Source organism: Labeo rohita, chromosome 23 (genome assembly GCF_022985175.1).
Source record: "Labeo rohita strain BAU-BD-2019 chromosome 23, IGBB_LRoh.1.0, whole genome shotgun sequence".
In the NCBI taxonomy this organism is placed as follows: domain Eukaryota; kingdom Metazoa; phylum Chordata; class Actinopteri; order Cypriniformes; family Cyprinidae; genus Labeo; species Labeo rohita.
The window spans coordinates 20,231,320-20,257,688 of NC_066891.1; the positions used below are offsets into that span (position 1 = coordinate 20,231,320).

The following is a 26,369-nucleotide window of genomic DNA, read 5'->3' on the forward strand; positions in this document are numbered from 1 at the left end:
ATGACAATATTATTTTATGTTGTACTCTTTTTAGGTTAATATTAGTGTTGTTAAACTGTCACTGGTGTGGTACCCTTTCAAAAGGTACTAGTTTGTACAATGTAGGTACTAAATGTACTTTTAAAGTACTAATATGTTACACTGGACCACAAAACCAGTCTTAAGTCACTGGGGTATATTTGTAGCTATAGCCAAAAATACATTGTATGGGCAAAAAATATAGATCTTTCTTTTATGCCAAAAATCATTAGGAAACTAAGATATTTTGTAAAATTCCTACTGTAAATATATCAAAACTTAATTTTTAATTAGTAATGTGCATTATTAAGAACTTCATTTGGACAACTTTAAAGGCGATTTTCTCACTATTTAGATTTTTTTGCACCCTCAGATTCCATATGTTCAAAAAGTTGGCCAAATATTGTCCTATTCTAACAAACCATACATCAATGGAAGCTTATTTATTCAGCTTTCAGATTATGTATAAAGCTCAGTTTTGAAAATCTGACACTTATAACTGGTTTTGTGGTCCAGGGTCACATATGTACTTGTAAGATACTAATATTGTGCCTTTTGTGTAGGGCTGGTATTAATAGAACTTTCACGATTCGATTGCGAAACTAATCATTTCTTGGGAATTAAAAACTGATATTGTTTCATAAAAGTTGATTGAAATCGAGAAATCAATATTTTTACCTACTTTTGTACCTCTCTGATAGCACACGTACATCTCGGAGATGTCTGTTTGATGTCTGCTTTTACATCTGCAAGACATATTTTTTAGATTGTTTGTCCATCTGCAATACATCTATAGGACATTTCCTATCAGATGTCACATATACGTCTATTAGATGTCTTTAAGATGTTTATAGTTTAGAATGTATGTAAAACTGACATCTTACAGACGTCTGTCAGATGTTTGTACACAGCAGATGCTTTCCAGATCAAGTGATCTTTAACAGACATCTTGCAGACGTATGGGTGCTATCTGGGTCAGGGTACTGCCCCAGTGAAAATAGAAATATGGCAGGTAGATTTGGATTAGTCTAATAAAGAAAATGTTTCAATTCCCCGGTTTCCTTTAAATGGAACCTGGATGACAACTAGCCTGTCAGGTAGACTATTTTACATGCACACATAACACACTCATTAAGACAAGGAGTTTAGGAAAAAAAAAAAAGGTGGTAAACGAAGTAGCAGGTCATGATAAGAGATCAACCTTGATTTCTGTCAGTATAATTAATTTAACTCACAAGTGCAATGAAAGTCTTCCATCCTCTTTTCTGTTGCCGAAGTTCAAGGTTGTTTAGTAAGTTATTGCTTTGACCGGTGTGGCAATTCTGACTCTATCATTCACTAATGTTACTAAATGGAATCTCAAGGAAACCATTATGAGTCGACCCTCCAAAATATATGCTATAACAGGTTCAACACAATTGAAATAGACGTCATGCGGGTTTTGAGAAATATCCCAAAAATGTTTGCGAGGCATTATCACTGCAGAGATGGAAATGCACAGAAGTGTGCTCGTTCATTGATGTTGTATTGAAATTTTTCAGCTGTTCACTAGCAGCTGTGGTATGCACCAGTCTAATGAGGGTTTCTTGGGGTTTTGGTCCTGCTGTAATTGTAGCAGTGTATTGCAAAGAGAATTCTCCAGTATGTCAAGCCTTCTTTAGAGGACTGAGATGCTTTCCTATGTTTCTTTTCATGGCGCAAATTATCTGTGTGGTTCTCAAAAGACAGCTCATAAATTCCAAATAGTTAGTGTGTTTGTCATGTCTCTTTCTCTTCATAATCTAGTGCACATTTAGAAAAAGGTTATAGTTAAGATATGTGTGCTGTTTAGTTTCCAACTTCCCTTCAGTGAGGGTGGGTCTGTTATGGCCAGACTGATTAGCAACAGTGGTATATGGAAGTTTGTATTTATAATGTTGAAGCTCTTTTAACTTTACACACCGTTCTTATAAGAGTTCAAAGTTCCAGTGCTATTATACTGCGTTATACTTCACCAGTTAAATTAAAGAACTGGAGCTAACTGTGTAACTCAATTTTACAGTAAATAAAAGAGCAGCAAGCAGTGATGAACATAATATGATTATAAGCAGATAGAGGCAATTTCATCAAAACGGAGACTTTTGGTGGCCGCTGTGCTGATACACGCTCTCACATTCACCAAAATCTGTGGCCATCTGTCACACACTCATCTTCTCTCACTATGTGTATACTACACTCCCTTAAACACCAAATCAAGCTTGCTGTAGAGAGAGAGAGAGACAGAGAGAGACGTGATGTATGTCATCAGTTATATTCTTGCTGACTCCCTGGACTCCTTCCAGCTCGAGCAGCACAAATCTCTTGATTACGTTAAATTAGCACAGGCATGCCAACTCGATGACCTGAGTTTAATTTAGTTCTCCACTGATTGGTTGTACTTTAATTAGTATTCCTTGATGAGTTAAGCATCACGATTTCTATTGCTCATATTCAGAGTTAAGGATTTGATCAAAACCCAACTCTAACCGTATGTGTCCCCTGGTGTGGGGTGAGTGGAGTTGGACATTTTCTGTTCATTATCTATGGGATCTGGGTGACAGCTTGTGCAATGAATTGTGGGATTGACAACTGTGTGGAGTAAGAAGTGAAAGCTTTAAAAAGTTGGGAAATGCTGAACTTTATGGAAATAAAAGGTGAAAAATGCCAAGCGGCAGCCAGTCATTGTGAGCCAAAGTTGTGATGTCTGTCAGAAGGGTTGCCAAATCTGTTGCCAATTTGTTACTGAAGTTCCTCATCTTGCAATATATATACATAGTAGTGCATTCACTGCATAGTAAAACAATTCAGCCCTCTCTATTGACTTTGTATTGTGGAAGCTGCCTCCCTGTCATTTATGATTTATGAAAAAAAAAAACAGAATAATGCCTAAAAGCTGCTGAGTGACAAGATGTACAGTAAACAACCTAAAAAACCCAGAACTATGTTTTAATAAGCTTTCGACCCAAGAAACGAGCGTTTAAGGGCACAAATAGTTGTAGATGTCAGGGAATTTCACGTTGGGCCATTTTGATCCGAGTTTGATCATTTCTCCAACAAAAGGAAGGTAAGGAAAAGGGGCACTGACACAGACCGATTAAAATTTAGTTTCTCAATATATCTCCTCCTCCCAGGTTCACACTGAGTGGTGAAATAATCCTTTGGCATGGTTAAAAATAATGTTTCTTGTCGCCAATTACGTTTCCATCCAGTGGGCGAAGTTCTTAGATGAATATGACACGTTGCACTCTCTTGTATTTTTAAATGCTCTTTTTTTTTTTTTTGGTTGACAACATAGTTTTGGGTTTTTAACTTGTTTACTGTACACTAGCAGCTTTTAGACATAGTTCTGTTTTTTGTTAGTCAGAAATGACAAGGATGCCCTACTCCCCCGCCCCAGTGGGCATGGTTTTCAGATATGGTTTTCGCACTATTTCTAGTTCTGCACTAAACAAAAACAGTAGACGGGCTGAATGAAAAGGGGAAAAAGGGAAATTTACTTTCTGACAGCAGGTGGCGCTTATGGAACAGTAGCGAGACAGCATTTTCTTGATTACAGCTGTAAACAAGGAAGTGCAGCACTTTTAAATACTACATTAATGTGCATTATACAGAGGTAAGATGAAAAAAAAAATACCATCTACATTTTTCTGAAGACAGTTCCCATCAGAGATGCATTCATATAACCCCCCCATTACCAATTCAGAATTTAGGATTTTCTTCCAGTATTTCACGCATTGTGAATGGTGAGTTTGCTCCACCTGCTACAATATTTTTTCCTCTTTGTGTTCTTCTTCAGCGTCTCTGGCTTCTGTTAACAGCAGTTTGCAGTTAATTAATTAGTTTTGTGTTATTAATAGTTCTAAAAGAGAGGCTGTGGGGATGAAGACAGCAACTCTCATGATTCCACACTCAATCACAGCGTCATCAAACTATGCCTTTGTTTTTTGGTTTGTTTTGAATATGTGCCCTCTAGTTGTGAAAACTAACATATTGTGACTTTAAAGGAGTCCACTTAAAGTCCACTTCCAAAACAAAGATTCACATGTAATGTACTCACCCCCTTGTCATCCAAGATGTTATTGTCTTTCTTTCTTCAGTCATAAAGAAATTGTTTTTTTTTTTTTTTTGAGGAAAACATTCCTGCATTTTTCTCCATATAATGGACTGGTATGGTGCCCCGATTTTGAACTTCCAAAAGGCACTTTAAATGCGGTTGTAAAGGATCCCAGCCGAGGAAGCTGGGTCTTATCTAGTGAAATGACTGTTTTTTTTCATTAAAATAAAACAATTTAAATACTTTAACTTCAAATGCTCGTCTTGCCTTTCTCTCCCTGAACTCTGTGTATTCTGACTCAAAACAGTTAGGGTATGTTGAAAAACTCCAATCGTATTTTCTCCCTTAATTTCAAAAATCATTTCAAAATCACCGACCCAGTCTTTGCAAAGTGAACATGCAAAGAAGATCAAAATACCCTTAACAAAAAAGGTAAAACAGCGATATAGGATGATTTGAAGTTGAGGGAGAACATGAGATGGGAGTTTTTCGACATACCCTAACTGTCATGAACTGGAGCAAAAACAGTCTAGGCAGAGTAAGACAAGACGAGCGTTTGGCATTAATGTATATAAATTGTATTATTTTTATTAAAATATCAGATCGTTACGCTAGATAAGACTCTTCTTTCTCATCTGGGATCGTTTACAACCGCATTTGGGATCATTTGAAGCTGCATTTAAACTACATTTTGGAAGTTCAAAATTGGGGCACCATATCAGTCCATTATATGGAGAAAAATCCTGAAATGTTTTCCTCAAAAAACATCATTTCTTCACGACTGAAGAAAGAAAGACATAAACATCTTGGATGACAAGGGGGTGAGTAAATTATTTGTAAATTGTTGTTCTGGAAGTGGACTTCTCCTTTAAGAGAAGAAACAGTAATAAAATTGACTCTTATTGCTTGGGGTGTAAAAATAATGTCATTTCTTTTTTTACTTTGCAATTTAACAAATACTTTCTTAAATGAGCCTCCGAAATGAGACGCAACAAATGTGTATGATGTCATTATGTACATGGTCATCAAGGATACGCAGAGCTAATGTAAGCAGTCATACAGTTGTTTTCAAAAGTCTCCGTTTTGATTCATTTACACTGAGGCTATGTTAACATTAGTGCGTTGTTGTTATAAAACGTATAACTTTTGCTACGGTTACACCGTTTACCGGATTGTTTTTTGCTCTAAAATGCCATTTTTTAAATGAAAATGTAGCGTAGCCACAGAATTACTTTGAAAGTCTCCGTTTTGGAGTGTCAAAACGCTGGAGTGTTGTAAACGACAGTTATGCATTTTAAAACGAAAATGCACTAGTGTAAACGTAACCTTAGTCAGAAGTGTATTCAGCTGAAAGGGATTCACTCTTAATTCAAGATGCTGTCTACATTGCTTATTGCCACTTGTACAAGTATCCTAGTTTTTGAAAAAGTCATACTGTGTGTGTAATACAAACCGGTTTGAACCGGTATATCGCTTAGCACTAGGTGCAAAATCAGTTGTCTAATTAATCAATTTTTTTAAGTTTTGTCTAAGACATGGGGATGGACTCTGTTACCTTTGTAGTAAGCAACCACTTAGAATAACAATATAACCACACTTTGGCAACCACCTTGTTGCAGCACTCAAATTTCCAACCAGCTTTTTATGCTTATGATGAAAATCGATCATCAGCCCATGTGCCACAACCATAAGCTCAGTCAGATCAAAACATTCTTTGTGGATCTACACAAAATCAGGGCTTCACATCCTGATCGGGTTCATGTGATTATTAGTAGAATCTCATAACATCTATATTGTGCAGATTTGAGAAGATCTGATTCTGGTTCTGTCCTGAATGAGGCTCGGCAGCGCCTCCTCTCTGCGGTGCCTCTGTGGAAGTGTGTCACGAGCAGCCGAACCTGTGAAGCTCTACCGCAGCACCACTGAGAGTGTTATTGCCGGTGACAGTGCACTCCAGTGTAGAGCACCGCATCCGTGACTGGAAGAACCCGTGGGATCGAAACCACCTCCTAATGTTCATTCCCAAATCTGAACGGACCATATGGAGTCCAAACCGTCCACCCCGAAGACTCCTTCTAATTTTAGAATGATTGTCTTCCTTCTGTTGGGGTCAAGGTCGGTTGAGGGGGGAAGGTCAATAGCAGCGACGCATCGGTCCGTATCAGTTTGTATATATTCATGTTTGCATGATGAGGTGCCGTCTGAGTCCCATGAGGAGCTTGACCTTTTTAACCTTTAGTCCCTCCCCAGGCCGGCTGGCGCACGTAGACGTTACAGCCAGTGACCCCCATGGAAAACACACGCAGATGCACCGAGAACTGCCACGCTTATGTTGATCTGCATACCAAATGTAATACAACCCCAAAATTCAGATTCGACCCCCCACACGTGAACTCTGACCTCCCCGACATAATTAGAGACAGCGAGCGAGCTCTATTTGTCTCATTTTGTGGGTAATGTGGTGATGGAGGGGAGAGGTGGGGGAGGGATGTTGGTCCCCACCTGACTCAACCCTCCTCCACATCACTCCCTCGGACTCCTCCTCAGGGGGAAGAGGATTTATTGTGCACGCGCTAGCGTGTGTGTGAGGGAGAAAGGCACGTGCCAAGTGTCTGGTGCTGAATCATACCCCCCCTTTCCCCCCAAACCTCGAGGCCACATTGAATTTACACACAACACACTCTTATGAACACACACACAGTATAGTTTCACAGCATAGCCAGTTATTAACACTGAGACACTCACACATTCACAGCTGAGAGTGAAAGTGTTTTAACAATTCTGTCATCTTCAGATGCAGTATGTCGTAGTGTCCAGTATAGACAGTTCAGTGTGGTTTACATTGGGTTGAACTTTATTAATGTGGCCTGGATTTGTTGACATACGGAAACATCCTTACAAAATAAATAAATAATAAAAAAAATGAACACTTTCCTGTCGATATACTGTAGTGTTGCACAGCATCATGGTCCACGAGCAGTATAGCCAGTAGCCATGGAAACAAGATATATGTAGGTTTGGCTCCTCATGGAAAATGTCTTTTTTAATTCTGAAAAAATGTACAATATCTATATATCTAGTATTAAAATATGCGTAATAACAAAACTATATTGTTACGCATCAGAATAATATACCAGTACCACACATACTGTTTGTGTGTGTACATATATGTATATATATAATCACATTGTATTTATATTTAATATTTTTGTCTCTGTTTATGTAATAAATACATATAGATAAATAGAAGTTGTTATTAGTATTAAAATGAGCATAATATAAAAATTATGTAGTTACACATCAATAAAATACATCAATACCACACATACTGTGTGTGTGTGTGTGTGTGTGTAATAAATATATATATATATATATATATATATATATATATATATATATATATATATATATATTAGGGATGTGACGAGATCTCGTGCTACGATATATATCTATATATATAAAAAATATTGCATTGTATCTATATAGTATTAATATATATATATAAATTTATAAAATATTGCATTGTATCTATTTATCTAGTATTAAAATATTCATAATAACAAAATTCTATAGTTACGCATCAACATAAAACATCAATATCACACTGTGTATACACACACACACACGTGTATGAGTATGCATATATATATATATATATATATATATATATATATATATATATATATATATATGCATACTCATACACATATAAATATACATATACAGTCTGAATATGCATACATACACTACACACACACACACACAGATATATAAATATATATATATATATATATATATATATACACACACACATACTCATACTCATTCTCATATACATATACATATACTTATACATATACAGTCTGAATATATACACACACATTGTTTTTTTTTGTTTGTTTTTTTTTTTTTTTTTTACATATTTACAATTACACATTATACCTAATATTTTTAAATATCTGCTTTGTAGCTGTTTATTGCAATAATTTGAGTTGATAATCTTTTTAATTAGTCCTCATAATCCAGCTCTCAGAAATGGAGATTGAATCTTCATCTGCATAGATTTTTTTTTTTTGCTAAAACCCACAAGTTTCTTCCCACACACTCTCTCTCTCTCTCTCTCTCTCTCTCTCTCTCTCTCTCTCTCTCTCTCTCTCTCTCTCTCTCTCTCTCTCTCTGTCTCGCTCTCTCTCACACACACACACACACACACACACAAATTTTTCTCGTGCTTGTTATTGGTGTGAATGAGCAAAAAGGATTCTCTTCAAATGTGTTAACTCCACTTTTCCATCCTTATTTCCCCCTCCACAGTCAGACTGAGCTCTCATGCACACACGGTCACCCAGCACATCATCCACACAGACTGTGGAATCAGAGTTTATTAATAATACAAATGGCTTTCTTAATGTGCTGCTGCATTTGAGTAGGTACGCTCAGCCGTTAATCACACTAACATCAACACTGTGTGTGTGTGTTTGTTTGTTTTGCACATGTATCCTCAGATTCCATTGTTTTCTATATCTGCCCCTGAGTCAGCAGTTAGTTGGTAATCATGCCACAGTGGTTTTAATTGCTCTGTTAATTGATAGGAAACAGAAAGGCTCTAATTAGATGTAATGATACGAGGCACTCTCTGTCACTGTGGAGCTAATGATTTAGCACGCTAGCACCAGACTGGATGCTTCACGAGAGATTTACATATGAAAAGCATGTGTGCGAGTGTGTTTGTGTGTGTGTCTGTGATAGGGAGAGGGGAAGAGAGAGTGGGGTGAACATAGAGAAACAGAGATCAAGTTGGAGAGCATTTGTTAAGAACAATAGGGAAGAACAGAGGGAGGTTGAGTGAAATTCAAGCTGTAGTGTTTCATCGGTGCAAACTATAGAGAGACCTTTGCTGGCTTGAAGCGTCGGGTTGCGCTGTAGATGCGCACTGCTTCAATCGACAACCCTGCAAAGCTGCTTTTCTAAGAAAAGAAGCTTTGCGGAGAGAGCAATTGCCTTAATATTTTTTGATACGGCATCCTTAAAGGGATAGTTCACCCAAAAATAGTAATTCTGTCATCATTTTCTCAGCCTCATGTCGTCTAAGACCCTTCTAAAGGGGGTTCTTCATCTTTGGGGACTTTTATGTCCCAGAGGTTCATTTTTTTTTTTTTTTGAGTTTTCTATTATGCCTTTATTATTTACATTTGCTCATTGTTTTATTCTTGTTTTATTCAAAATTCTAAAATGCATATAAATGAATTATTCGGTTTTTACAAACAATAATAAACTGGTTGTAAACGGAGAACAGTTGTAAAATGTAATTAAGCTACAAAATTATAAATAAAACAATTACTAAAAATAATATTTTAGTTTTTAACAAAAAATATACAGTTGTATTTATCTTATACTTCATATTCATGTTAACTATTTGTAATATTATTAATAATCTAAGTATATAAATTAACATAAAAAGCTAAGTTTCACTAGACTGTAAAACTAGAAATAGTTTATAAATATGAATTATTACATGTGTAAAAACAATAATGATTACATGTATCTTGTGCTTAATGTTCATGTTAACTATTTTTAATATATATTATTAATAATATTAATATATAAATTGACTTAAGAAGCTAAGTTTCACTAGACTGCAAAACAAGAAATAGTTTATAAATATGAATTATTACATCTTTTAAAACAATAATAAACTAGGGTTGTAAAATTAAAATAATTTAAAACACTTACTAAAAACAATAGTTTTTTTAAAACAAAAAATATACAATTATATTTATCTTATACTTAATATTCATGTTAACTATTTGTAATATTATTAATAATCTAAGTATATAAATTAACATAAAAAGCTAAGTTTCACTAGGCTGTAAAACTAGAAATAGTTTACAAATATGAATTATTACATGTTTAAAAACAATAATAATTACATTTATCTTCTGCTTAATATTCATGTTAACTATTTTTAATATATAATAATAATAATAATTAAAATATACGAATTGACTTAAGAAGCTAAGTTTTATTAGACTGCAAAACTAGAAATAGTTTATAAATACGAATTATTACATCTTTTAAAACAATAATAAACTAGGGTTGTAAAATTTAAAATAATTTAAAAATCAAAATAAAACACTTACTAAAAACAATATTAGTTTTTTTTAACAAAAAATATACAATTATATTTATCTTATACTTAATATTCATGTTAACTATTTGTAATATTTATTGTTAATAATCGTGATATATAAATTAACCTAAGAGACTAAGTTTCTCTAGCTTGTAAAACTAGAAATAGTTTTTAAAAATAAACTATTACATGTTTAAAAACAATATTAAACTAGAGTTGTAAAATTAAAATGTAAAAATAAAAGTAAAAATATGTACTAAAAACAATATTTTATTTTTTTAACAAAAATAAATAAATATACAATTACATTTATCTTATACTTAATGTTCATGTTAACTATTCGTAATTTTTGTTTTTAATAGTCTTATTATATAAATTAACTTAAGAAGCCAAGACTGTAAAACTAGAAATAGTTTATAAATACAAATAATTACTTTGAAAGAAAAATAATAAACTAGGGTTGTAAAATTAAATTAATAATTATAAAATAAAAAACAACAATATTGTAATTTTTTTTAACTTAAAAAAATATTTGATTTGTTTACACATTTAAAATCAAATATCAAATGTGTTAAATCAAATAAATATATGGGAAAAAGGAATCATTGATTTAAGCAAATGTACTGTGTTAAAAAGCATCATTAATAAGCCATCATTTCCAACCTACAGAATAAATAATAATATTTGATAATATTGAATAAAGCTTAAGCTTATAGATAAAATGATAAATGTAAAGTATAAAAATAATAGTAAAAACAAGGTAAATATTTTTGTATAACCACCAAAAATTAAAATAATGCTAAAATAAAAAAATAATAAATATTCTATTTGTTTACCACCATGTGACCATTATATCAGAAAGCGTGAACATGCAAACGTATTAAATCAAGTAAATATTATATGTCAAAGCAGCAGTGCCAAAAAAGGGAATTGTTGATCTAAACAAATGTATTATGTTTAAAAAAAAGTATTTTGTTACAACAATTTCTATATTTTTTTTCAATTATGGCTGTCAGTTATGCCATCATTTTCACAATACAGAATAAATAATACTTGATAATACTTTTAACACATTATAAAATGAAGCTTGAGCTTGAGATAAAATAAAATGTTAAATATGAAAATAATAGTAAAACGTCTTTTTCATTCCATCTGCAATTTTGTCAAATTATGCAAAAAAAAAAATCTGCCAATAGTGTTTCATTGTGTGTATTTAAAATACAAAAATGCCATGAAATTAGTCTTAGCAAGACAAAGTAGTCAGCCGTTTCATTCCAGAAATGTTAAAAATGTCATTTCAACCACAGAATGTAATAATTTCAGATGTACTGAAAATAACACTCTGCTGGGAATTTTATGACTTTCAGGGAAAAAAAAAAAAAAAAACCTCTTAATTCTCCAGTGATGCATGGTGAACATTGTTGGACGATGGCTTTCGGTTTTTGAGAGTTTGAAACAACGTGACGGTGAGATGACAGAATTTCCATTGTTGAGGAAACCATTTCTTTAACATCTGAATCTGTCAAAAAAAAAAGGCAAGGTGGGTGAGAGTTAAAGAGACAGAGCAGGAGAGAGATGAAAGTCTTATCTCTGTGAACAGAGCCAGATAGGCTATCATTTATCTGTTTACAGACAGATGCTCTGATATAGTGAAATTACTGCAAAACATGTGAGTGACAGAGTGAAGGAGAGTGTGAAAGAGAGCGAGGGAGGTGAAAGGAGAGCTGGAGTGACCTTGCTTCGAATCCCGGTTGGACGTTTGACATTGGGCCATGTTGCAGGGCGCAGCAGTGGTTATCTCCGATAGCACGAGCACGAGCGATTCGCTCTCGGCGACGGTGTGAAAAAAAGCCTTTCGTAGCTATTTCATGCCTGTTCGATGATGCTTTGTTTTTTTTGGTGCTGTAAGTTATGACAATGTACAGAAACGCTGTATTTTCTTCCGTGATAGGCTCATATTTCAGTCTAAGAGATGTGCTGTGATATTGGCTTCTTGATGCAGGACTCTCACTCGCTGATTTGTTTCTCTCATCAGTCCCGTGGGTAATTTAGCTAGTGAAATCACACCTTTTCTTTCTCTCCGCTCTTCTTCGATTTCCTGTCCCAATGGTGGCCAATCACACAGCGGTGTCCTTGGGGGCCAGCCTTGGGTAGGGGGACGGATGAGGGGGGTCATGTTCCCCCCAACCCCCTCACCCTCTTATATTTATTGTGCCGGAGACGAGCCTTCTCTCTCTCTCTCTCTCTCTTGCGCTCTCGCTCTCTCAGTGGTCATATAAGATATATTGGTCACACAGTAGTATGAACAGAGGACAGGTTTTTTGTTGTGATGTTGTAAAGCAGTTAGTTTGCAGGTTAATTAAGGATTGTATTGGTTTCTCTATTAACCTGCTAGTAAAATACCAGAAGAAATGTACCCTGACCGCATTTTGATGGCACATTTATGAGCAGAGCTAAAGGTGCTCGCTATATCCTGTTAAATAATACAACGTACATTTATGTACAATAAGCGAAGCTTATTGAGTTCTTAGGTCAGTTGGAAACTCTAGATATATTGTTATATTAAAATATGTAGAAAAGTAGCTCCAAATTGTTAATTTGTTCATTAAAAAAATTTGAAATAATATAAAATTATATTTCAGATTCTTGTTTGCTTTTATTTTTTAATATGTTATTTTTAGTAGAAATATTTTTATTGCTTTTATTATTAACAATTACTTTTAGCTTACACTTATTCATTTTAACTATTTGTATTATTTATTATTAATAATCTTAATATATAAATTAACTTAAGAAGCCAAATTTCACTGGAATGTACAACTAGAAATAGTTTTTAAATACAAATAATTACATTTGAAACAATAATAAACTACATAAAATATTGTTTCATTTAATATAACTAATTTAACTAAATATATTTTGTTACCCGCTGATTTAATTTTTTTAGTTTAGTCAACTTGAAATTGTAAGTTATGTAATGTTAAATTAAATGACAACTATTTTAGTTGACTAAACTAAAAAAATTAAGTCAGCGGGGTAGCAAATTATTTTAAGTTGAAACAACTTTCTTTTTTTTCTTTTTTTTACAGTGTAGGGTAGTAAAATTAAAATAATTTTAAAATAAAAAAACAACAACAATATTGTAGTTTTTTTTTAACAAAAAAACAAACAAACAAATATTTTATTTGTTTACTGTCATGTTTCCATTAACCAATATCAGACAACCATGAACATGCAAATGTACTGAATCATGTAAATATTTGTGAATCATTGATCTAAACGAATTTATTGTGTTAAAAAGTGTGTTTAAAAATAATAAACTAGGGTTGTAAAATAAAAAATTTAAAAATCAAAATAAAAAAATTATTCTGATTTTTTTAACTAACAAATAAAAAATTATACAATTACGTTTATGTTATACTTAACATTCATATTAACTATTTGTAGTATTTATTATTAATAATCTTTCTATAGCCAAGTTTCACTAGACTGTAAAACTAGAATAGTTTGTAAATACAAATAATAAGTTAAAAACAATAATAAACTAAAAAAACCAACATTTTTTTGGACTATAAAAAAACTAGACTAGTTTTTTTAGACTATAAAAATAAATATTTTATTTGTTTACCATCATGTGACAATTAACCAATATCAGACAACCACGAACATGCAAATGTATTAAATCAAGTAAGTATTTTATGTCAAAGTTTTATGCCAAAATTTAAGAATCACTGATCTAAACAAATGTATTGCATTAAAAAGTATTGTGTTAAAATAATTTCTATGTTTTTATTAGTTAAGCCATCATTTCCAGCCCAAAGAATAAATAATACTTGATAATACTGAATAAATTTGGAGCTTATAGATAAAATGATAAATGTGAAGCATAAAAATTATAGTAAATAAAGGTCAGTGTTCCTAGAACAATTTTTGTGCATCTTTCATTCACGCTGTAATTTTGTCAAATGATACAGTGTGCCAATAGTATTTAATTGTGTGAATTTAAGATACTAAAATACTATAAAATCAGCCAGCCATTTAATTCCAAAAATGTTAAGTTAAAACTAGGAAATATTATGAGCTTTAGGCTGTAAATAAGGGTAAAAAACTTTGCCTTTAGAGTAAAAAATTTAATTATAAGATATACCCTCTAATTTTTTTTACCTTGACATTTTGCTTCTCAAAAAGAAAAAAAAAATGTAAAAGATTTTTATTGGAAGACTAAGCAAAAATATAGATTTATATATATAATTTATTTTTTAAACTTAGCAAGTACTGTTAATGAACACAATTAATGTTCAGTCTGTTTTTTTCTGTAACAAATTTTGAAACTGATTTTTGCATTTTATATCCCTTCCTTGTTAAAGTGTATTACAGTCTATAATGTGTCTTAAAGTGCATGTGTGAGTGTGTGTACTTTTGCTCAAGTGTGTGCATATGTATACATTTGTGTGTGTGTGAGACTACAAAGGCTGGCTAATTCAGATGAGGAACCGTGCCGGTTATCACACAGGAACACGCCACAGTGAGTGTATGCATGCTTTTGTTTCTGACTGTCTGTATTTTAATGAGCTCGGCCTATCGCTGCAGTGCTGCACGCTACAGCGGCTCTTCACGCAGGACAAGTGTGACAACAACCCCCCCGCCACCCCACCCTGCAGATTACCAAGCACGCACACACATCCATATATTAACATTCTCACCCAAATATCACAAACTAGCTCACGCACACATTACATCTACACGGCCCAGAAGCGAGAGGTGGGACTGCCGTCAAATACAGCTCGTCAGCAATGATGACTGTGAAGTACAGAACTAGAACATTGCATTGAAAAATGCGTATATGTATATATCAGATTGCATATATATCAGATTGCAGATTTTCAAATAGTTGTATCTCGGCCAAATATTGTCCTATCATACATCAATGAAAAGCTTGTTTATTCAACTTTCATGTGCCATAAATTGACCCTTATGACTGGTTTTGTGGTCCATGGTCACAAATATGAAGATCAGTTTGATGATATGATGAGTACTGTAAAAAAAAGTGAGTAGTAGTGTGATGAGTGCTGTAGTAAAATGTAAGGAGCAATGTGATGAGTATTGTGATAAAATGTGAAGCTCAATTTGATGATATGATAAGTACTGTGATAATACATTTGAGGAATAGTGTGATGATGTGATGGGAACTGTGATAAAAATGTAAGGAGTAATGTGATGAGTAACGTGATAAAATGTGATAAATAATATCATGATGTGATGAGTACTGTCATAAAGTGTGAGCATTAATGTAATGACGAGTACTGTGGTAAAATGTGAGAAGGAGTGTGATGATGTAATGGGCACTGTGATAAAGTGTAAGGAGTAATGTGATGAGTAACGTGATAAAATATGAGCAATAATATGATGACATAAGTACTGTGAGCCAGTTTGAAGATTAATATTAGGATGTCATGAGTACTATGGTAAAATGTGAAGATTAATGTAATAATGTGATGAGTACTGTCATAAAGTTTGCGGATTAATGTGATGACATGAGTACTGTGGTAAAATGAGAAGATTAATATTAGGAAGTAATGAGTGCTGTGATAAAATGTGAAGACTGATGTCATGAGTACTGTGATAAAATGTAAGGAGACGTGTGATGATGTGGAGAACTGTGATAAAATCTCAAGATTAATATGATGATGTGATGAGTACTGTAATAAATCGTGAGTAGTGTGGGATTTTAGTTATTTTAAAATAATTTAAATAACATTTTATTATAAAGAAGTTAACATTTTTATTTTTGTATTTTTATGTACAGTTTATGTTTGAGACAAGGACATGTTGGCACGACCTCACTAGTTACAGAAAACAAAATATGGCTAAAAACAGCACAAGAATGTTGAGGTAATTTTGCATTACTACAAAGTAATTTTTTTTATAATTTTCATCCAATTCACACATCAATATTTGTTTTAATTTCTGCTACATGTTATGAAAACTCAAATTTATTAACTTCAAGTGTTCGAAAAAATGCAGTGAACTTTTTTCTTTGCAGGTTGCTACTTTGGCACCGCTTTGACATTTTTAGTTTTATTAAGCTTTTCATTTTTTCTTTTACAGTGCACCACATGCTGGTCTTCACTGGTCAAGCTAAAAATGGGTAGCTTCATTTTGTTCCTTTTAGTTTAATAGTCCTTACACACCTCAGAGACTTGAACTCCCCCTCTCCCAAAGGACCCAGCTCTCTCCAAAACCTCTGGATAGTCAGTCACGTTCTCTCTGTTTCAAAAAAGGAGGCATATTAAACTGCCTCTCTCAGTGTTTAGAGTCCAGTGTAGCACATCACTGAGTTCTGTGTTTGTGTGTGCTTGTGTCTCTATGCATAATTGTATTATTATTAATTCTGCCTGCAGTGGAATATTGCAGGAAATTATTGTTACGGATTTTTCTTTGAGGGACAGTGCGTCCAATTAAAGAGCACCCCCCCTCCTTTATTAATAATAGCAGTGGTGAAAAGAAGAAGTCTGAGTCGGCTGCCATCTCTTTGCTGTGAAGTTATCAGCGCGGAGCAGGCACAAGCTGGTTTCACATCGCTGAATGCTCACTCAGTGGTGAACATACAGCATAGCCAGGACCACTCTGTCTGAATAAAGAAATAACCTCCTGTACGAGAGTGAAGTTTCTCCCTCTCTCTCTTTCACACACACATGCTGCTTTAAATACAGAAGGCGATTATTTCTTATAACAGGCTGGAATTCCAATTTTAAGGAATTTTAAAACACTCTTTGTATCGTCTAGTTGGCCAGCTCACACAGCCAGAGGTTTTCTTTCAGCACACTGCACCGATCCAAGAACAATCGCTGCTAATCTAAAAATATCAAAAGGCTACAGATTCCTCTACAACTTGATATCAAACCAGTTGACCTTATTAAACTAATTAGCTCAATTAGAAAACAAAAGCCTCCCCTCTGAACCCCTGGTCCTTTGTTGTGCCATGATTCCAAAGACAAGGGGGAAGGAGGGGAACTGGCACATTTGTTCACTGATACTGAGAAAAGAACAAATATTATTTTATATCATTAGCATAAACAAATGAGGGCAGCAGCCTTGTTAAAGCGTTAGTGGCTCGTTAGTGCCACAGCTGAGCCACCTGCCTGATCACCCGCTCCTGTTTGAGAGACCAAAGCTCGGTGACAATCACGGCCTATTCTTCAGCACAGCTCATTTGCATTTACAATTGAGGTTTAATTAATTAGTCTTGTTTGGTGGCTGGGTTTTATCCCTACTATACGAGATATAAGAAGGAATGTGATGTGAGGAGCAAGATGATAGAATTGAATAGCCAGTGGAAGAGCACTGTGATAATGTAAAGAACATTGTGATGATATGGAAAAAGTGTTGTCATCAGATGTGAGGAGTAGTGTGATATGATGAGTCAATACTGTCAGTACATGAGTACTGAAATGATATGTGAGGAATGTGATGAGGACTGTGATAGGATTTGTGGTATAATGTGATAATCTAAGTAAAAGCAAAGAATATAGTGATTGGGTATTATGAATTGTGAAGAAAATCAAGATTATGTTTAAATAGTATGTGTTGTTAGGAGTAATGTAATGATGTGATGAGTACTATGAAAAAATGTGAGGGGTAATGTGATGAGTATTGTGATAAAATGCAAGGAGTGGTGTGATGAGTATTGTGATTAGCCAGGTGGTCGCTAGGGAAAAGACAAACAAGCAAACAAAAATGGATGAACAAAAAAATGTTTTAAAAGCATAAAAAAGCCTAAAACTACATGTACTACAAATAGTGATATCTTTCTTCTTCCAAAACATCAGAGATCAACATATTACTGTGCTAAAGCATAACTCCATCTAATGACGGCTTCTTTAAATATGTCTTATATACAAACCTAATAAATTAACAGAACATGGAATAAAATGAGAGCCAGTGAATGATTATATACTAAACACAGTCTGTGATGGTAAACTGTTCCACAGTATTGTGATAAAATGTGAGGGGCAATGTGATGATGTTATAGGTACTGTGTTAAGATATAAGGTGTAATGTGATGAGTACTGTGATAAAATGTAATGAGGATTAATTTGACATGATGGGTACTGTGATAAAATGTGAGTAGTAGTGTGATGATAGGATGGATATTGTAATAAAATGTAAGGAGTAATGTGATGAGTACTTTGATAAAATGTGAGAAAAAGTGATCTGATACTGTAATAAAATACTTTAATAAAATGTAGGGGTAATGTGATGAGTACTGTGATAAAACGTGAGGAATAGTGTGATGGGTACTGTGATCAAAAGTAAAGATCAATTTGATGATATGAGTACTGTGATAAAATATGAGTAGTAGTGTAATGATGTAACGTGTACTGTGATAAACTGTAAGGAGTAATGTGATGAGTACTATGACAAAGTGTAAGGATTAATATGATGACATGAGTACTGTGAAAAAATGTGAAAAGTAGTGTAATGATGTGATGGTTACTGTGATAAAATGTAAGGAGTAATGTGATGAGCACTGTGATAAAGTGTGAGGATTAATATGATGATATGTGTACTGTGATAATGTGAGACATAATGTGACGTTGTGGTACTGCGATAAAATTTAAAGAGCAAGCATAAGTACTGTGAAAAATTGTGAGGATTAATGTGTTGTGATAGGCACTGTGATCAAATGTAAGGAGTAATGTGATGAGTACTATAATAAAGCATGAGGATTAATATGATGACAGGAGTACTGTGATAAAATGTGTGAAGTAGTGTGATGATGGGTACTGTGATAAAATGTAAGGAGTAATTGATGAGTACTATGATAAAGCGTGAGGATTAATATGATGACATGAGTACTGTGATAAAATGTGAAAAGTAGTGTGATGATGGATACTGTGATACAATGTGAGAATTTATATGATCGCATGAGTACTGTGATAAAATGTGAGTAGTGTGATGATGTGATGTGTACTGTGATAAAATGTAAGGATTAATGTGATGAGTACTATGATAAAGTGTGAGGATTAATATGAATACATGAGTACTGTGATAAAATGTGAGAGGTAGTGTGATGATATGATGTGTACTGTAATGAGTACTGTGATGAAGTGTGAGGATTAATATGCTTACATGAGTACTGTGATAAAAATGAGAGAAGTAGTGTGATGATGTAATGGGTACTGTGATAAAATGTGATGAGTAATGTGATAAAATGTGAAGATTAATATGGTGTGATGAGTACTGTGATAGATTGTCAGTATTAACATGATGATGTTATGAGTACTTTGATAAAGTGTGAGAAGTAGTGAGATGGTGTGATGGGTACAGTAATAAAATGCAAGGAGCAATGTGATGTGATAAGTACTGTGATAAAATCTAAAGAGTAATGTGATGAGATGTAAAGACTATACCTGCATTATTTTCAATACCTGTTTTCTCTTTTTTTTTGTACAGCCTGGCCAGAACTAAGGGTAGTTCAGTAGAACTAAGAGCCTGGTTACACCACAAATGAGGCGTGTTGTGATGGGTGAGAGAAAGAGGTGTCTTGACACATGCAGGAGTTTCTGCTGATGCACAAGAGATGTAGTGGAGCTTCTGGCAAGAATGTTCTGTCACAGTGTAAAACGCAAACAGCTGTGTCATGACCTTACACTATAAAATGGGTATTATGTCATGTTAATGACTTTTTCATTGAGATGTAGTTATAACAGTAAGGGTTTAATGGGAACTTTTACTTTTACTGAGATATTGTAGTTAGACATAATCACATTCCAACAATATTTAACTTCATTCTGTTCCAGTACTCCTTGACCCATCTCCTGCTCTCACTGGCAGAGGACTGAAATAAAGAAAGATAGAAAAACTGAGGCAGAGGGTCTTTTGGGAGTCTAGTGACCAGAAGATAATGTGCAGATGCCAGGATTCCCATATTTTCGTATTCTCATTATGTTTCTAATTAATTCCTAACTCATTATGCTCTCACTGACTAATTTGTACCCACAGCTGATTTGATTAAACCTGTCTCTATGCTAATGAGCATTTTTCCGTAATTTTACAGTTAGATTGGAGCATGCAGGGCTCGTCTCAAGTGTTTATGTGTGTGTCGAACAGCTCAAACACATTTAGTCTTCGATACACTACTCCAAGATGTTCTATTTGACTGTATTTGGCTCAATCTGTTCTTTTTTCCCCTCAGTCTCCGAATCCCTCCCTCCCGTCCTCTGTCTGATAACGCTGACTTGTGAGGACAAATGTTTGCGGTTCATCAGCAGAGGTTGAGATTTAACAAATGAAAAAACTGATGAATAAAATCTCTAAACACGAACCATGGCGGAAAAAATCCAATTAAAACTTCATTTGATGTTCCAAAAACCAGCGGGAAAAAAAGGAATTTCATTTAAATATTTCAGTGATAACCAAGAGAGAGAGAGAAGTACAGGGGAAGATTTTTTTTTTTTTTTTTTTAACGAAGAAGCAGTTGACAACATCAGCTCTGCTTCTTACTGTCTTGAAGATTTAAAGATTGTTTCAAAGCTTTCTTCAAGTGCAAAACATTGTGGAGTCTAACAGCCAAAGTTTTAATGCAGGACAAAAACCGTACACTTCCACACTTAAAGATCCGATCTGTTAGTTGAATGGCTTTAGCGCCGCTGTGTATGAGTGTGTCTACTCAAGCGTACGCTAGTTGGCAATTTTCAGGCTTTCCATATATGGTTGTTTGACCTACATATTCAGATCAGATACACACACAGGCACAGATACACATGCGCACACAGGAGAGAAACTGTCCTTTCAAATTACGCTCTTATGTTAACTCACATACATGCATAGTCTGCGCTGCTTTCTCATGGGTTTATGGCACATTTAACACATTCTTTTCTGCATGCTTCAACATTCCCAGCATAAATATTTGATGAAAACCCTTTAGAAGTAAGTGATGTTTAATTAATAGTTATTGGCAAAACAGAGATTTTTGAACATCTCCTAGAGCTGGCCCTTAGCTTTTTAGTTTTCTGATAATATTGATGTGCTGGGTGCTACGGAGACTTTGCTGATGAGTGGGAATTCTTTAAATATGCCGTCCGATCTCAGACAAACACGCACATACACAACTCGTCTGTTGAAGAATAATACTCAAGGCTTAGTGCAACTTCAAACACAGAAATATCCCTCGTCTCTCATCAGCCAGAGAACATCTGCAAAGTCATCTCACTGTTTTATGGCTTATGTGTGATGGCATATACACTTTAGGTTTCTTTTGATGTGTGTGTTTCCTAAGAAGAGAGAGAGAAAGCGTGTTTGATGGAATTTTTTTTAGGAAAAACAGTCACGGCCCTTCTTTTCCGAAGCTGAGAGAAGGAGCTAGAAAGAAGGAATGGAGTGAGTGAAGGAGAGCGAGGGTCCTAAATGAATAAATAAAAGCCATAACCACCCTCTAGTGCTGAACAGGAGCACTTAAAGCATTTTAACAAGAGGGTCACTTCATTAAATATTGACCTCCTGTCTAAAAACTCTCTGCAGGAACACTGCGACGCCTTACTATGACTAGAGGACAGAGAGTGATGAGGAGAGGGATAGGAAGTAAAGAGAAAGAGAGAACAGAAGCTTAAGTTAAAAACAGAGTGATGTAGCCAGGATGAAAATGACTCAGTCATCATATAAAGAGACAGACAAACACACACATTTGCATACTATGCAGTCATTTGGTGAGTGTATGTGTGTATGGTAGCGCAACATTGGGGAATGCAGGTTATTAATACTGCCACGATAATAATAATAATAATACAGTATTAGGACTTTTAATGTCATTCTTCTTCTTATGCAGAATAACTTTTTTTTTTTTAAATCTATAATTTCATTAATACATAGAAGACATACACTGAATTAATTTGACTAGTTGTATACGAACATAAATTTCACATAAAATGCATTTTTAAAGAAATGTAATTTCATTAATACTTCATATAATTAAGCATAATGTAACCTGTGTTTATATACTTGTCTAAATATTTTGTATTGTCAAATGTGTTGTCATGAGTATTGTCAAAATACTCTAATCTTTATTTTAATCTTTATATACAGTAGTATAGTATATATTTTTACAGTTGTAGTGACTGAGTACCATTAACATATACTGACTAATCTCACTTTGACTAGTGAATGAAAAATTATAAAATGGTTTCATGGTAGAGCCACATATGGAAATGCAGGTTAATAATAATAATAATAATAATACAATATTAAGACTAGTGTTTAATAATATTAATGTCGTTATTATTATTATTATTATTATTATGCAGAATAACTATGTTTTTAAAGAAATCTGTGTAATTTCATTAATACATAAGACATTTTAGTGCATTTTCTCTACAATGAACATATAAAAATCACTTCATTCACAATTCTTGTTCTTTTAAAATAATAATAATAATAATGCTGTTGTGGTGCACTGAAATTAATGTTTTACTGAAAGACCAAAAACAGTTCGTTTTCATATACAAAAAACTTTATTTAATTAGTTTATTAGTTTATTAGTAATACATTTGATTTATTTAATCTATTAATTAATTAAGTTGTTTAATAATCAAAACAATGCAGACATGTAAATTGCACATAACTGCTTTTTTAAAGAATTGTAATTTAATTAATATTTTATATAATTAAGCATAATGTAACCTGTGTTTATATACTTGTCTGAATATTTTGTATTGTCAAATGTATTGTCATGAGTACTGTCATAATCTTTATTTTAGTCTTTATATAGCATAGTATATATTTTACAGTTTAAGTGAATGACTACCATTAACATATATAGTCTTACTTTGACTAGTGAATTAATACATTTATTTATATAAATTAAGATGGTTTCAATCATTTTCACTTTCATCTTTTGAATGACCACCACAATTCATGATGAATCTTGCCATTATAATTTGGATATTAAAAACTTTAAAATCAGTAAAATTTGGAAAGAGGAGGTGATGAAGACTGACTTTTACATTTTTTTATACATTTTTATAAATATGAGAAAATGTTAGCAAAATATCTTGACACTTAATAAAAAATGGCCTCTTCTTTCTGTCAGGACAGTCACAATTTTTCAGTAACACTTTATAATAAGGTGTCATTTGTTAACGAACACGAATGAACAATGAACAATACATTTATTACACTATTTATGAATCTTTGTTAATGTTAGTTAATAAAAATAGTTGTTCATTGTTTGTTAATGGTAGTTCACAGTGCATTAATTAATGTTAATGAACAACTTGAGATTTTAATCATGCATTAAATTCAGAAATTATTATTAACTAAGATTAATAAATGCTGTAGAAGTATTGTTTATTCTTAGTTAATGTTAACTGATGTAGTTAACTAATGTTAACTAGAGGTGTAACGATACATGTATTCGTACAGAACCGTCACGGTTTGAATATTTTGAAGCTTTGAATGAGTATTGTCAAAATGTAGTCATTATTTCAATCTGTATATAGTATAATATATATTTTTACAGTTACAGTGACTGAGTAACATTAACATTTATACTGACTAATCTAACTGACTAGCGAATGATTGAATTGAGATTATAAGATAGTTTCAAATCATTTTCAGCTTCATCTATTGAATTGCCACCACAATTCATGCTAAATCTTACCACTATAACCACATTTTGGATATTAACAACTTTAGGTGAAATAATTGAAATTTGGAAAGCAGGAGTGATGAACACTGACTTTTACATTTTTTATACATTTTTAAAAACATAAGAAAATGTTAGCAAAATATCATGACACTTTAAATAAACAAAAAATGAATGGCCTCTCCTTTCTGTCAGGACAGTAGTTATTTTTCAAAAACACTTTACAATAACGTGTCATTTGTTAACATTAGTTAATGTATTAACTAACACCATGAACAATACATTTATTACACTATTTATTAATCTTTGTTAATGTTAGTTCATAAAAATGCAGTCGTTCATTGTTCATTTTAGTTCACAGTGCATTAACTAATATTATAAAACACAACTTGTGATTTGAATAATGCATTAGTAAATGCTGAAAGATTAATTAAGATTAATAAATGCTGTAGGAGTATTGTTCATTCTTAGTTCATTTTAACTAATGGCAACTAACGAACCTTATAGTAAAGTGTTACCATTAACACTTTATATAATTAAATTAGTATGTTAATAAAGTATGTTTACATACTTTTGTCTGAATATTTTGAAGCTATGAATGAGTATTGTCAAAATTGAATCTTTATTTGAATTTTCATATAGTATAGTATATATATTTATAGTTACAGTGACTGAGTACTATTAACATATATATTGACTATAGTCTCACTTTGACTAGTTGAGATTAGCAGATGGTTTCAAATTATTTTCAGCTTTAAATCATTTTTCAATAGATGAATTCCCACCACAATTTCTAATAAATCTTGACACTATAACCATATTTTGCATATTTACAACTTTAAGTGAAATAAGCATTTTTAAACATTTTTATAAACATTAGCAAAATATCATGACACTTTAAATAAACAAAAAATGTCTGTCAGTACAGTAATGCTTCTTTAAAAATATTTTCTGTTTTTTTTCTATATTTACATTTTATGCCAGAAAATGTGTTAAATGTTATGATCCGAGAACAGTTTCATAGCGGTTTTGTGGTTAAAAAATGAATGAAAATGAAAACACATTTTAGTGATAATCTGATTTATTTCAGAGTTCGAAATGACTTTAATTGATATAATATTTATTTAAATATGTGTAATATAAATATATATTTCCTCAGATATGTTATGCAAAACTTAAAGAATACGGTAGGACATGTCAGTTTACCCTTTCCCCATCATTACCCGAGGTGGTTGTTCACTCTCTGAATATGTTTGTTTTTGCTCCAGTAGATTTTGGAATGAATTCAGTGTGACCTCTCTGGCCTCCCTGACCTATTATCGCCATGGTGACCGTCCTCTAGCGACCAGCCTCATCAATCAGACACAGCGACAGCTCATCTGTCCCCTGCACCGCACACACCAGGGCCTCCAGCCAGATGTTTGCGCGACAGAAAAAAACGGCTCCTCCGATCAATGGAGCCGCTCTGCACGGTAAGGAATAGGAGCCGACACGGTCACAACGGCGTTCAAGGACATAACGCGAGCAAAATGATGAGGCTTTTTGTTTTTCACATTCAGATTATTTGTGCATTTCAATCACAGACACCACGGAAGTTCACTATTATGGTTTACTGCACACCTACAATTTATATGGGCCGAAATTGCACAGCCGCCCGCTTTGAATGAAACCCTCACATTTTACAAACGTTTAAATCACAGCTCTGACATCACTCACGTACTTACTTCAGATTTGTTTATTTTGAGACTGTTTAAATATCTAAAAAGAGCAACGACTTGAGAAAAGTGGCTAATTCCTTTTGTTTTCGAGCAAATTGTAAATTTCATCAGGGTTGATCTCGACCCGCTGCGGTTTTCCGCAGTCTCGGGATGGGAGAGGAACGGAGCGCTGCTCCTTTAAGAGGTTTGAATTTGACTTTAAAGTGGGTCACAGTAAAAATATCTTCAACAATTATTCATGCAGCCCTCCCTCTCGTTCTATAGCTCCTCTGCTCCTCTCTAAAATCTGCATGGTGCTGCAGTGCTGGAGTTGAGAAGCAGGAGAGATGACTCTTTTGTTTTGTCACAGGCGGATCTGATGAAATGTTGGTGTAACAAACTGTTTCTTTTGCAGTAAACGTCTGCAGTCAGCCTGCGATTACCATCTTGCCCACGTCCCGCCTTCTGTGCTAGCAGTTGTTGTTTTTATTATTGACTGTTTTGATGCTGAGACGGTAATAGTGTGTTCTGTCCACACTGGAGATGGCGCGATTGACGTGCCCCTCGGCCAATTGCGTACCTTGTTTCAGGTGGACGGCGTGGAGCATGCTCAGTGCGAGCGGGGCTGTGCGTTTGGAGAGCGGCTAACCATGTGATTAGTGCAGGAGTGAATGGTACAGCACTGCAGCATATGGGAGTCTGTCTCTCTGCTCCCTGTAGGTTTAAACTGAACATCTTCAAATTAGTCAGAGAGAGATCAAAGCAGCCCTCGCCATCCTCATCGAGAGGAAGGCTTTGAACTTCCTCCTC

The 26,369-nt window shown here is 33.7% G+C and overlaps 1 long non-coding RNA gene across 2 annotated transcripts in view; it reads left to right on the forward strand.

Annotated features, from left to right (window-relative positions):
* Positions 1-25,342, forward strand: part of LOC127154942 (uncharacterized) — a 100,337-nt gene extending 74,995 nt beyond the window's left edge. For both annotated transcript variants that reach the window (XR_007825516.1, XR_007825517.1), the window contains one exon: positions 25,134-25,342. This is a non-coding gene — a long non-coding RNA (uncharacterized LOC127154942). The remainder of the gene's footprint in view (positions 1-25,133) is intronic.
* The last annotated feature ends 1,027 nt before the right edge of the window (positions 25,343-26,369 follow it).